Source organism: Gopherus flavomarginatus, chromosome 12, assembly GCF_025201925.1.
Source record: "Gopherus flavomarginatus isolate rGopFla2 chromosome 12, rGopFla2.mat.asm, whole genome shotgun sequence".
In the NCBI taxonomy this organism is placed as follows: domain Eukaryota; kingdom Metazoa; phylum Chordata; order Testudines; family Testudinidae; genus Gopherus; species Gopherus flavomarginatus.
Genome location: NC_066628.1, coordinates 19456083 through 19470571, shown reverse-complemented (window position 1 = coordinate 19470571; position 14489 = coordinate 19456083). Strand labels below are relative to the sequence as shown.

Here is a 14489-nt window from a genome sequence, read left to right as displayed (position 1 = left end):
GGGGCTGGTTCCCCTCTCACTCACCCAGGTGTAAATCAGGAATAACTCCATTTGAGTCAGTAGTGATTGATTCCCCTTTCACTCACCCAGATAGCAATCAGGAGTACCTCTATCGAAATCAATGGCCAAATCAACCTCTCACTTATGCTGGTGTAAATTATGAGTAACTCTAGTGAAGTCATCACAGTTACACTTGTGTAAAACTGAAATAAGTGAGACTATAACCAGACCGCATTGTGTGTGTGTGGGGGGTGGAATTTGCTTCTTCCTGATCCCGTAGGCAATTTTCTCACACCATGAGTGTTGGTTATCTGGATAATGTGATTATAGAGTCTGATACTCCTCCCACTCACACTACTGTTGCATTGATTTTGCCCACGTTAACACCAATGTAATTCTACCGACAGGAAAGGAAGCCACTCAGATACCACCAATTTTAGATTCATTTCCAGCTACCCTGCTGCTATCTATCATAATATTTCCACACACCCTCATACAGTGGGAGCAAATCATAACTGTCCCTGTGATTTTACACTGATGTAAACCCACTAAAGTCAAAACCATTACATGCAAAGTGTTGTATCATGGCCAGTAAACTCAAAGTCCAGTCTGAATCTTAATGCATTACTCTTCACATGGCCACATGAGGGGGGAATCTACTAGGATCCCTGCTCTGAAGAAAAGGAAGGTTACACAGCAAATCATTCTGATTTCTCATTTCTAGGAACCCATGGAAGTGTGAATGACAGCCTCAGATAGAAACAAAGAGAGTTATTCTGTGCTAAATAATAACGATAATAATAAATAATAACTCATTATGACAAACAAGCCCATTTTAATTGATATTCCCAGGAGAGAGAAACATGAATCAGGGATTGGTTGGCCCTGCTGCCCTTATTCAGACATGTAGCTCTTCCTCACATCAAGAGTCCAATTATATTTAATAGAACTGCTCTAATAGGTAAGGGCTGCTGGCTCGTGCAGTGATTCACAGCATCACCCCGTCAGATGAGCTCCCATTATCTTGATTTTATTGCAACGTACAATAATTACATACAAAATAGTTTGCTATTTGTCATGAAATTCATAATCTCGCTAACAGCTTTTCTCAAGGCCTCCTTGACCTCTTTGTTTCTCAGGCTGTAGATGAGGGGATTGACAAAGGGAGTCAGGGCAGTGTAGAAGAGAGAGAACACTTTGTGCAGTTCTCTCAGTGTGTTGGTGCCTGGTAGCAGATAGACAAAGATTAGTGTCCCATGGTAGAATGTAACCACAATGAGGTGAGATGAGAAGGTGGAAAATGCCTTTTGCCTCCCGGTGGTGGAAGGAATTATCTTGATGGTGGCGATCATACGCACGTAGGATGCCAGGGTTAATAGAATGGGGAGCAGTGTTAGTATGGAGGAGAACAGGAAGGTCACAAGAGCCATCAGGCTGGTGTCACTGCAGGACAGTTTTACTAATGGGTTGTAATCACAAAAGAAATGGTCAATTTCACTGGGGCCACAAAAAATCATTTGTGATATCCGACATTCAGTGATGGTGCAAGCCACAAAACCACTTACTCAAGACCCAGCTGCCAGCCAGAAGCAGAGCCTGCAATTCACAAGGGCTGCATACTGCAGTGGTTTGCATATAGCTAAATACAGATCATAAGACATCACTGATAAGAGACAGCATTTCACAGCTACCAGAGAACCAAAGAAATCAAGTTGTGCAATACAGACCTGGACAGAAATGGTTCTGTCCTCAGTCAGGAAACTGGCCAGCATCCTGGGCAGGATGGTTGAGGCACAGCAGGTTTCCAAGCAGGACAAGTTCCCCAGGAAGAAGTACATGGGGGTGTGAAGATGCTGATCAGCCACAATTAGTACAACAATGAGGATGTTCCCAGCCACTGTCACAATGTAGATCACTAGAAACAGTGGGAAGAGAAGAATCTGCAGTTGGGGGAGATTCCCGAATCCTAGGAGGATGAATTCTGTGCTAAATGTTTGATTTCTCCAGGCTGTGTCTGCCATGGACTCTATCAAGAAATGTAGTTAAATAAATAACCTATGCAATATGACATTAAAAAAGAATGTGGGGTTATGTGGTGTCATTTAATTTTGTTCATATTTAAATGTAGTCATGAATGAGCTTTGCAGGATCTTTGTTTTTCTATGCATCTTTTTCCTGCCGGTATCATGTTCATAGATACTGTAACCTCACACCCCCATCTGGGCTGGTACCATAATTATCCCCCATTATGTTGTGTAATATAGTGCTATGGGTGAAATCTGGGAGTCAAGAAAGCAAGGTACTATTCCTGACTCAGTGTGACCTTGAGAAAGCCATATAGTTCTGTACCTCAGTTTCCACAGCTGTAAAATGAGGATAATGGTACCATGTAAAGTGGCTTGTTATCTTCTAGTATTTAACATCTTCACAATGCTCTGAGATTATTGACAGCTTTCTGTACATACTCACAAGTAAAGCCAAACACATCGCCTTCTCACACTGAGAGCTGATTTTTACACCAATGTGTAAGGGCTTGTCTACGCTGGCAAGTTTTTTCAATGAAACCAATGTCACCAAAGAAAAATCGACAAAAGCAAAGTTGCCAAAGCGTGTCTACATTTGCTCCCTCTGTCAGTAGTTCGGGTCCACTTTGGGGCATCTTTGTCAAGAGTGAGAGCAATGGACTGTGGGTAGGTATCTCACAGTGCCTGGTGACAACATCCGTCACCAGGTGCTGTGGGAATGTGGAAACGGAGCACGGTGCATCTTGGAATGTGCAAAATGTGCCGTCATGCACCGCTTTGTGTTCCACCCCTCCAAAGGTCTCTGGCCTCCTTTCACACTGTTTTTTACAACTTTCTGTCTTTTGTAGTGTGAGCCAGCATCTGCACTGAGAGAGGATGGATCCTGCACTTCTCTCCTATGCGCTGTTAGCTGTCATGAGGACGGCACGCATGGCAGCATAATTACTCATAGCGTTACTCGCAAAGTTAGCAAAGGATAAATCGCAGGCACCTGAGTGTGATATGGATGGCAGCAACTTATCAGTGCTTTGTACATTCACAGAGCAGCTGCATATGGTAGAGTGTTTCTTTTGGGCTAGGGAAACAAGCACTGATTGCTGGGATCACATTATCATGTAGGTGTGGGATGACGACCAGTGGGTACAGAAATTTAGGATGCATGAAGCAAACTTCATGGGGCTATGTGCTGAGCTGGCCCCGACCTGTGGTGCAAAACCACCAGATTGAGAGCTGTCCTTTCAGTCAAGAAGTGTGTTGCAATCATTGTGTGGAAGCTGGCAAATCCAGACTGCTACTGGTCAGTTGCAAATCAATTTGGAGTAGGAAAGTCCACTGTTGGAGTTGTATTACTCCAAGTGTGCAGGGCAATAAATCACATCCTGCTGCATAGGACCGTGACTCTGCGAAATGTGCATGCAGCAGTAGATGGCTTTGCAGAGATGGTTTTCCCTAACTGAGGCAGGCTGACTGATGGCACACATTCCAATTTTAGCACCAGACCACCTTGCCTCTGAATACATCAGTAGGAAGGGATACTTCTCCATGCTGTTTCATCCTCTTGTGGATCTCCAGGGATGTTTCACAGACATTAATGCAGGCTGGCCTGGAAAGGTGCATGACACATACATCTTCAGGAACAGGGGTCTGTACAGAAAGACTTTCTTTCCAGACCACAGGTTTACAGTGGGGGATGTGGAAATGCCCATAGCAATCCCAGGAGACCTGGCTTACCCTTTACAGCCCTGGCTCGTGACACCTTACACAGGGCACCTGGACAGCAGCAAGGAACATTTTAACAACGGGCTCAATAGGTGCCACATTGTAGTCGAATGTGCCTTTGGCTGTTTGAAAGCTCGCTGGAGGTGTTTAAGTGGCAGGCTAGACCTTACTGAGGATGATATTCCCACCATGGTCATAGCTGCGTACTGCACTTTGTGTGAATCTGAGTGTGAAATGAGGCAGAGCGCTTAGCTGCACAGTTTGAACAGCCAGATGCTAGGGATGCCAGAGGAGCCCAGAGAGCTGCTATTAACGTCAGAGAGGCTTTAACAATGAGGGGCCGTAACACATGTCTGCTTTGGAGTTGCTTCCTGGTTACATCCATGTACGCTTTTGAGGCCCTAGATCCATGCAACACAATGCTTTAGGAACCTGTTCCCGAGAGTGAATTGATTGCTATACACTTTTGTAGAACACAGAATAAAAATGCTGTGCCATTAAATACCTTAGCCTTTATTTATTGTTAAAAAGGGTAAAACCTCACAGCTGTGTGTAGCTCCAGCTATCATTGTGCAAGTTCTGAGAGGAGGTAGAGTGATGGGGAAAACTCAAAAGTGCTGTGGAATGAAAAGGAATGTGTGGGCGTAGAGTGGGGTAGAGTTGGCAAAGAATTGTGCATCTGCTTCAGAGGCGCTCGAACTCGGATCTGCTCAGCCTGTAGCTGTACCAGAGACTTGAGCAACTCTGTCTGATCCTCCATAACTTTTATGATCCACTCTGTTGCTTGCCTAGCAAAAGCAGCATTATCTTTTCTGTTCTGCCTTTTGGCTTCCCAGCACTCTTTCCGTTCCCTGGTCTTTCTCTCATCTTGGCTGTACCTAAGTTTTTTTCTTTCTGCCGCAGCTGGTTCATGGGGGTGTGTCAGGGTTCTCTCCTCACTCTGAACTCTAGGGTACAGATGTGGGGACCCTCATGAAAGACCCTCTAAGCTTATTTCTTCCAGCTTAGGTTAAAAACTCCCCAAGGCGCAATTTCTCTCATATACCTTGGATTAAGTAATGCTGCCACGACCAAGTGATTTAAACAAACATTTAGGGAGGGCCATTTGGAGCCTTACCTTCCCCAAATATCCCCCCAAGCTCCTACACCCCGTTTCCTGGGGAGGCTTGAGAATATATCCTCACCAATTGGTACAGGTGAACACAGAACCAAACCCTTGGATCTTAAAACAATGAAAAATTAATCAGGTTCTTAAAAGAAGAATTTTAATTAAAGAAAAGGTGAAAGAAACACCTCTGTAAAATCTGGATGTACTTATACTTAAAAAGTACTTATACTTTACAGAATAACAAAAGACTCAAGGACAGAGAGGATCTCCTCTCTAGGAAAAAACCTTAAAGTTACAAATCCAGGGATAAACCTCCCTCTTGACAAGAAAAATGACAAGCCAAAATAAAAGTAAGCTAACACAATTCCTTTTTATTACTTACTAATTCTAACTGAGTTGGATTGCTTGCCTTCTTGATCTCCGGCACGCACAAAGAACAGACAGAAAGAACAAAGCCTTTTCCCCATCCCCAAATGTGAAAGTATCTTGTCCCTTTATTGGTCCTACAGGTCACTTGCAGCTGCAACTGAATAGACCCCTCTCCCCATATACTGATCCGATCCAACAACTCAGCGGTTATCCAAGTGGGTCACTTGCAGCTGCAACTGAATAGACCCCTCTCCCCATATACTGATCCAATCCAACAACTCAGCGGTCATCCAAGTGGGTCACTTGCAGCTGCAACTGAATAGACCCCTCTCCCCATATACTGATCCGATCCAACAACTCAGCGGTCATCCAAGTGGGAGCACATTTGGTGTGATAGCCAGTCATGCTCACCTGGGAGGCCAGCAAACAGGAAATGAGATTTAAAATTCCAGGGTCTTACAAGGGGGAGTCCCATGCTAACCTCTGTGCTTAAGGTGACCTATCTATAAGATGGGGATAATAATATATTTTCATGACGCTATTGGGGTGTGGTGAGTTGCTGTGAGGTTTGAACAGTTGATATTTGTCCAGGATGGGTAACTGAACCAGGTGAAATTTTAACTCTGTGGGGAAAAAAAAAACAACAACACATGTGAGGGTATATCAAGAGTAACACATGAAGTCAGCCAACCAGCCAGATACCTAGATAGTGATTTCAGTGAAGTAACAGAGTTACACCAGATGAGGATCTAGCCCAATGGGGTCACAGCAAAAATAAATCCACTGAAGTCTATAGTCTAAAGCTCGATATTCGAATAACTTTCTGTATGGCTAGATTTTTCTCTCACTCACCCCATGTGTACAATTATAGTGGGTGTAGGTCTCCACTCACTCATCCCAATGTAAATGAGGAATAATCCCTTTGCACTCAGTGGGACTGATTCTCCTGGGGCTCATCTTGGTGTTAAGCAGGAGTGACTCCACTGAAGTCAATGGACCATATTCTCCTCTCATTCATCCAGGTGTAAATGAAGAGCAACTCCACTGAACACCATGAGCTTTGATTCTCCTCAACACAACAGTGTGAATTAGGAGTAACTAATGAAATCAGTGGATCCAAATTTATTCTCACTCATGCTGGTGCAAAATCAAGAGGAAATCAAGCAAAGGGACTTCAGTTACATTGAACAAGAATAAGACGTTAACCCCTTTCTGCCCCTAGCCCACCTCCCCAAAAATAACTGATGTGTGAACTTCAAAGAATTTCTTCATTCTGGAATCAAGATGTTACATTTCAATTTGTTGTCCCAAAACTGAATGTTTTGTGTAGATTTGGGCTGGGTTGACATTGATCTTTGTATCTGTCAGAGTAGCCACGGTAACCCATGGGAATTGCAGTTCCAAATCCCTCGTTTTCTTTCTGTTTGTAACGAGGCGGTGTGGCTCCCCTCCTCATCCAGGAGGGTCGAGCCCCGTCACTCATCCAAAGGGGTGGGGCCTCGAAGCAGAAGTCCCGCCCCCCAGAGAGTCAAGCGGCGACCTGGAAGAATAAAAGCCGGCCCTCAGCCCTCAGTTAGAGCCCAGCCACCGTCAGGAGCAGACCTGTCCGCGGGAGTTCCTGACTGGGAAGCTGCTGAGGCTGCAGGTTGGTGTCCGGATTGGCCAGAACCTCCCCGCTACAACGAGGAGCTGCCAGAGCTGCCCCGCGCCCGCTACGACGAGGAGTGGCCGGAGCCGCCCCGCTATGACGAGGAGCTGCCGGAGCTGCCCCGCGCCCACTACGATGAGGAGTGGCCGGAGCCGCCCCGCGCCCGCTACGACGAGGAGCTGCCAGAGCTGCCCCGCGCCCGCTACGATGAGGAGTGGCTGGAGCCGCCCCGCGCCCGCTACAACGAGGAGCTGCTGGAGCTGCCCTGCGCCCACTACGATGAGGAGTGGCCGGAGCCGCCCCGCCTTTGTTGCGGCCCCGAGGACCCCCCCAGAACAGCCCTGGCCGGACTTCCCAGAAGAGCTGCCGGACCTGCCGCCCAGCCCTGGCCGGGAGGAACCGATGTGGCGGGACGTCCCTGAAGCTGATCCCACGAACCAGGTAGGCTCGGAGGGGGATACTGGAAGTAGCCCGGGAGCAGCCGACCCGAGTCAGGCTGCAGACCTCCCGATACCCATGGCAGTGTGTTGCGGTCAGGATCCCCACTGACCACCTGCGGCGGTGATCACCACTACTAGGGCCCCGGGCTGGAACGCAGTGGAGTGGGTGGGCCTGCGTTCCCCCTGCCACCCGTAGCCGGGTGGCAGAATCCCCCTCCCCCTGGCCTGAGGAGGCCATTAGGCCTACTGTGTGTTTGCCTAACCCTGACATGAGAGGATCTGAGCCTCTATAACTGTGTTTGGTGCCCCGCCCGAACCAAGGGCTGGGCCCCCTCTGACTTTGCCACTGCTCTGCCCTGCTCCAAAGGGCCAGAGCTGTTATAACTGTGTTTGGTGCCCCGCCCGAACCAAGGGCTGGGCCCCCTCTGACTTTGCCACTTCTCTGCCCTGCTCCAAAGGGCCAGAGCTGTTATAACTGTGTAACTGGTGCCCCGCCCGAACCAAGGGCTGGGCCCCCTCTGACTTTGCCACTGCTCTGCCCTGCTCCAAAGGGCCAGAGCTGCTATAACTGTGTAACTGGTGCCCCGCCCGAACCAAGGGCTGGGCCCCCCTCTGACTTTGCCACTGCTCTGCCCTGCTCCAAAGGGCCAGAGCTGTTATAACTGTGTTTGGTGCCCTGCCTGAACCAAGGGGTGGGCCCCCTCTGACTTTGCCACTGCTCTGCCCTGCTCCAAAGGGCCAGAGCTGTTATAACTGTGTTTGGTGCCCCGCCTGAACCAAGGGCTGGGCCCCCCTCTGACTTTGCCACTGCTCTGCCCTGCTCCAAAGGGCCAGAGCTGTTATAACTGTGTTTGGTGCCCCGCCCGAACCAAGGGCTGGGCCCCCTCTGACTTTGCCACTGCTCTGCCCTGCTCCAAAGGGCCAGAGCTGTTATAACTGTGTTTGGTGCCCTGCCTGAACCAAGGGGTGGGCCCCCTCTGACTTTGCCACTACTCTGCCCCGCTCCAAAGGGCCAGAGCTGCTATAACTGTGTAACTGGTGCCCCGCCCGAACCAAGGGCTGGGCCCCTTTGCTTGCGCCACTGCTTGGCCCTGTCCCAAAGGGCCCGAGCCACCCGCACTCCTGCCAGCCCGCCCTGAACCAAAGGGCCGGAGCTGGGATAACTGTGTATTGTTGCTCAGCCTTGCAGCAGGCGGCCTGAGCTCCTAATTAGCTGTGTGTTGGTGCCTGCCCAAATCCAGGCCCAGGCCCCCATTGACTGTACCACTGCCCGGTCCTATCCGTAGGGACCGACTACCCGCACAGTGGGCGACAGTCCCAAGACTGAGACCCGCAGACGACGAGTTGAGGCCGATGTGGCTCCCCTCCTCATCCGGGAGGGTTGAGCCTCGGCGAGTCTCGCTTACACTGCTCCATGGGCCTTCCTCTCTGGACAGACTACATCTCCCATGGTGCACAGTGGTCTCTCCTTGTGGCTGAGCTGCTGCAGTGGATCATGGGGCATGTGTGGAGAAAGAAGTCCATAACTTTACCCTTTGTTCAATCCTTGATAGATGTGGCCTGGTTCTCTGCTCACTCACACCGTTGTAAATCAAGAGTAACTCCACTGAAGTCAATGGGGATGATTCTCCTCTCATTCACCGCAGGGTAAATCAGGAATAATTTCATTGGCATCACTGGGGATGATTCTCCTCTCACTCAGCTGATTATAAGTCAGGCATAACTCCTCTAGAGTCATAAGAATGACCATACTAGGTCAGACCAATGGTCCATCTAGACCAATATCCTGTCTTCCAAAAGTGGCCAATGTCAGGTGCTCAGAGGGAATGAACAGAAGAGGACAATCATTGAGTGATCCACTCTCAGCTTCTGGCAGTCAGAGGTTTAGGGACACACAGAGCATGGGGTTGTGTCCCTGACCATCTTTGTTAATAGCCATTGGTAGACCTACCCTCTATGACCTTACCTAATTACTTTTTGAATCCAGTTATATTTTGGTCTTCACAAAATCCACTAGCAGTGAGTTCCACAGGTTGACTGTGGGGTTGTGTGAAATACTTCCTTATGTTTGTTTTAAACCTAGTGACTATTAATTTCACTGTGTGACCCTTGGTTCTTTATTATGTGAAGGGGTAAATAACACTTCCCTATTCACTTTCTCTGTACCATTCATGATTTTATAGACCTCTATCATTTCCTCACTTAGTCATCTCTTTTCTAAGATGAACAACCTGAGTCTTTTTAATCACTTCTCATATGGAAGCTGTTCCCTAATCATTTTTGTTGCTCTTCTCTGCACACTTTCCTATTATATATATTTCAGATGAGGCAACACAAACTGCACATAGTATTCAAGGTTTGGGCATACCATGGATTTATATACTGGCTTTATGATATTTTCTGTTTTATTATCTATCTCTTTCTTAATGATTCCCAACATTCTGTTAGCTTTTTTGATTGCCGCTGCACATTGAGCAGATGTTTTCAGAAATTTATCCTCAATGACTCCAAGATCTCTTTTTGAAGTGATAACAGCTGACTTAGACTCCACCATGTTTTATGTATAGCTGGGATTATTTTTTTCAGTGTGTATTACTTTCCACTTATCAACATCGAATTTCATCTGCAATTGTATTTACCATTAACCCAGTTTTTTGAGATCCCTTTGTCAGTCTTCACAGCCAGCTTTGGACTTAATTATCTTGCATAATTTTGTATTGTCTGTAATCTTTGTCTCCTCACTGCTTGCCACTCTTTTTAGATAATTTATGAATATATTGAACAGTGCTGGTCCCAGTACAGATCCCCGGGGACCCCGCTATCTACCGCTCTCCACTGTGAAAATTGACCATTTATTCCTTCTCTTTTTTTCCTGTCTTTTAACCAGTTACTGATCCATGAGAGGATCTTCCCTCTTATCCCATGAATGCTTACTTTGCTTGAGAGCCTTGGCTGAGGAACCTTGCCAAAGCTTTCCCGGCAGTCGAAGTACACTGTGTCCACTGGATCACCCTTGTTCACATGCTTGTTGACCCCTCAGAGAATTCTAATCGGTTAGGGAGGCATGATTTCCCTTTACAAAAGCCATGTTGGCTTCCCCAACATATTGTGTTCATCTATGTGTCTGATAATTCTATAATGTGTGTGTGAGATGTTGGTCCAATAAAAGATATAACCTAACCCACCTTTTTTCCTCTAATATCCTGGGACCGACATGGCTACAACAACATTGCTTACATCTGATATTTCTGTTTTTTTCTATGGTTTCAACCAATTTGCCTGGTACTGACATTAGGCTTACTGCTTGTAATTGGCGGGATTACCACTGGAGACTTTTATAAAATTTGGCATTACATTTGCTACCCTCCAGTCATCTGGTACTGAGGCTGATTTAAGGGATAGGTTACATACCATAGATAGAAGTTCTGAAATTTCATATCTGAGTTCCATCAGAACTCTTGGATGAATACCATCCTGTCCCGTTAACGTATTGATTTGTTCCAAAACCTCCTCTCTTAACACCTCAATCTGGAACATTTCCTCAGATTTGTCATAAAAATGAATGGCTCAAGTGTAGGAATCTCCCTCACATCCTCTGCAGTGAAGACAGATGTAAAGAATTCATTTAGCTTCTCTGTAATTCTCTTGTCTTCCTTGAATGCTTCTTTATCATGTTGATTGCCCCAGTCGTTGTTTGGCAGGCTTCTTGTTTCTGTTGTACTTAAAAAAATGCTGTTAGTTTTTGTGTCTTTAGCTAGTTGCCCTTCATATTTTTTCTTGGCCTGCTTTAATATACTTTTACACATGACTTGCCAGAGTTTATGCTCCTTTCTATCTTCCTCAGTAAGTTTTGACTTCCAATTTTTAAAGGATTCCTTTTTGCCTCTAACCACTTGTTTTACTCTGCTGTTTTAGCCATGGTGTTGGTTTTGTGTGTGCGTATACATTTAGTTTGAGCTTCTGTTATGTTTTTGACTAATCTCCATTCACTCTGCAGGGATTTTACCCTTGTGACTGTTCCTTTTAATTTCCATTTAACTAGATTCATCATTTTTTTGTGTGTTTAGTTGCCCTTTTTGAACTTAATTCTACTGTGGTGGAATTCATTGGCGTTTTCCCCCTTGCAAGGATATGAAATTTAATTACATTATGGTCACTGTTTCCAAGGGCTGATTCTCTTCTCACTCACTCATTAACATAACAGATCTGCTATTGATAATTAGTACTAAATTTCTCTTGTCTACCCACCTCTTTTTGACCTTGAGCTTTCTACCTCTCCCACATGCAAAACACTCCTAGACAATATTCACTTCAAACTTCCTATCTGTTCATTCAAACCCATAATCTGTTTCACAGTGGCATCATTCAGGAGTAAGCCACTGAAATCAACAAAAACAATGAGAAGTCCTTGTGACACTGTAACGAGGCGGTGGGATACCCCACAGCCCCGCCTAGGGATGGACCTCCCCTAACACCCACATGGGTGGAGTCACTGGGTCCTGCGCCTACCCCTTGCACATTACCCCGGGGAGGACTGGCTGAGCTTACCCCTGTTCGCTACTCCAAGGAGGACTGGCTGAGCCTACCCCTCGCTCGTTACCCCAAGGAGGAGCCGAGCCTGCCTCTTGCCAGCTTCTCCAAGAAGCAGCTGAGCCTACCATCCGCTACTTACCCAGAGGAACTGATGGTGTTTGAGACGGCCAGTGACGCTACCATGACTCAGGTACCCTACGAGGGGGAATGTGGAAGTAGCCCGGTGGCAGCCGACCCCAGTCTGGCTGCAACACTGCCAGAGTCTATGTCAATGTGTTGCCGCCAGGATCCCTACTGACCAGCAGCGAGTTTCTGTCACTGCTTAGGGGCCCGAGCTGGGACGCAGTGGAGAGGGAGGGCCTGCATCCCCCCTGTCACCCACTCCTTGAGTGCATACTCCCCCTTTTCCTTGGGCCTGGAGAGGCTAGGACCCTCCTGATATGTGAACTATTGACTCAGGCCCCTGTTTAAAGGCCTGAGCCTTGACTATTTGCTTGCTGCCCTGCCCTTGACCTAGGACCTGGGCTGCTATTGAACTATTGACTCGGCCCCTGCCTAAGGGCCTGAGTCTTGACTGTTTGTTTGCTGCCCCCGCCTGACCTAGGGCCTGGACTGCTATTTGAACTACTGACCCCAGCCCCTTCTTAAGGGCCTGAATCCCTGACTATTTGTTTGCTGCCCCGCCTGACCCAGGGCCTGGGCTGATACTGAACTAGTGACTCAGCCCCTGCTGAAAGGCCTGAGTCCCTGGCTGTTTGCTTGCTGCCCCGCTCTGACCTAGGGCCTGGGCCACCATTTGACTATTGACTCAGCCCCCGCTCCAAGGGCCTGAGCCCCTAACCGAGTGTACGTTACTCCTCACGACCACAGGGTCGACGGCTGGCAAACTAGAGCGAGGTGGTGGAATACCCCACGGCCCCACTGAGGGACAAACCACGGCAAAGCCGCACCACAGGCACCTTAAAGACTAACAGCACTAAGGACAGTTGACAAGAAAGTGTGTTGGAAATGGACGACATCCACCTTGATAGGCTTTGTTGTTAGGACTACAAAAGTAATTTTCCCTCTCTTGATATTCACCCCTTCTTGTCAACTCTTGTCAACTCTTCAGAATAAGCCACTTCCACCTTAATTGAATTGGCCTCATTAGCACTGAACCTCCAGTTGGTAAGGCAACTCCCATCTTTTCATGTGTTGCAATATATATACTGCTTACTGTATTTTTCACTGCATGCATCTAATGAAGTGGGTTCTAGCCCACGAAAGCTTATGCCCAAATAAATTTGTTAGGCCTTGGCTACAATGGCGCTTTACAGCGCTGCAACTTTCTCACTCAGGGGTGTGAAAAAACACCTCCCTGAGCGCAGCAAGTTACAGCGCTGTAAAGTGCCAGTGTAAACAGTGTCCCAGCGCTGGGAGCGCGGCTCCCAGCACTGTAAGCTAATCCCCACGGGGAGGTGGAGTACCTGCAGCACTGGGAGAGCTCTCACCCAGCACTGGCGCAGCGACCACACTCGCACTTCAAAGCGCTGCCGCGTGGAGCTTCCCGTGGCAGCGCTTTGAAGTTGCAAGTCTAGCCATACCCTAAGTCTCTAAGGTGCCACAAGGATTCCTCATTTTTGCTGATACAGACTAACACAGCTACCACTCTGAAACCACTGAAATCAGTGTATGTCCTCCAGGAGTTAGTTTGGCCTGATGTTTCTCTCATTGTCATTTCTATGCATAGTTATGATAATATGAAAAATAAACAGAGCTTTGATTTTGCCTCCTGTAAGCAGAATACTTCTCATGATGGGACCTCAGGGACCTTTCCCCAAAGGCCCTTTAAAGCACACATTGTATTAATAGGTCTCCTTTTAGCAACCTAGGCAGTCTGCACCAGTGAAGAATCAGGGAGATTATGCATCTTCCATCCCAGGTATGCTTCATGGACTCTATAGCTGAATAACTTATGTGTTTGTTCCCACAGCCACTCAGTGAAAGACACACAAGCACATCTTTCTGATTTTCAGATTGGCTGCCATCAGCTTCTTTACATAACACCATAAAGGTGGAGAATGGATGGGGTTTGTGTGGATGTGTGAGTTGTGGGTGTGTGATCAGTGACTTACATAGGGGTGTATCTGTTTGTATCTGAGTGAGCAAGAAGGGGTCTCTGTGGGCCAGTAAGATTTTGAGGTTTATCGATTCATAGATTCCAGGGTCAGAAGGGACCATGGTGATCATCTAGTCTCACCTCTTGTGGAACAAAAGTGTGCATCAACTCTCAGAAATTCACTTCATTTACACTCACATAAATATGGAATGAGTGAATTCCCATTCTCTTTTTGAACTTGTGATTTTTCTCATTCTGTCCAATGACTTTATCTTATTTCTATACAGTTCTAATTCCTGTTAGAACTCCTTCTGTTACTCTTGTTAATTGTCTAGATGCTGCTGCTAATTAATCTGATTTGGCATATTTTTTGAACAATCACTGCATTAATAAAGAGCTTATCTATCTATCTACTTATCTAGATAATTGTCTAATGCATGTGATGGTCTCTCTATACTTGCTCCTTCCTCAGAAGCAGTGTTTCTGGGGCGCTGCCCGCTGCTGAGAAAGGGATGCTGGGTTAGATTGATTACTGGCTCTGATCCAGTAT

General features: G+C 47.0%; 1 pseudogene; it reads right to left on the bottom strand.

Moving 5' to 3' along the window:
* Positions 1–1049: 1049 nt before the first annotated feature.
* The window catches only part of LOC127032133 (olfactory receptor 1052-like), an 18722-nt pseudogene continuing 5282 nt past the window's right edge, over positions 1050–14489 (bottom strand).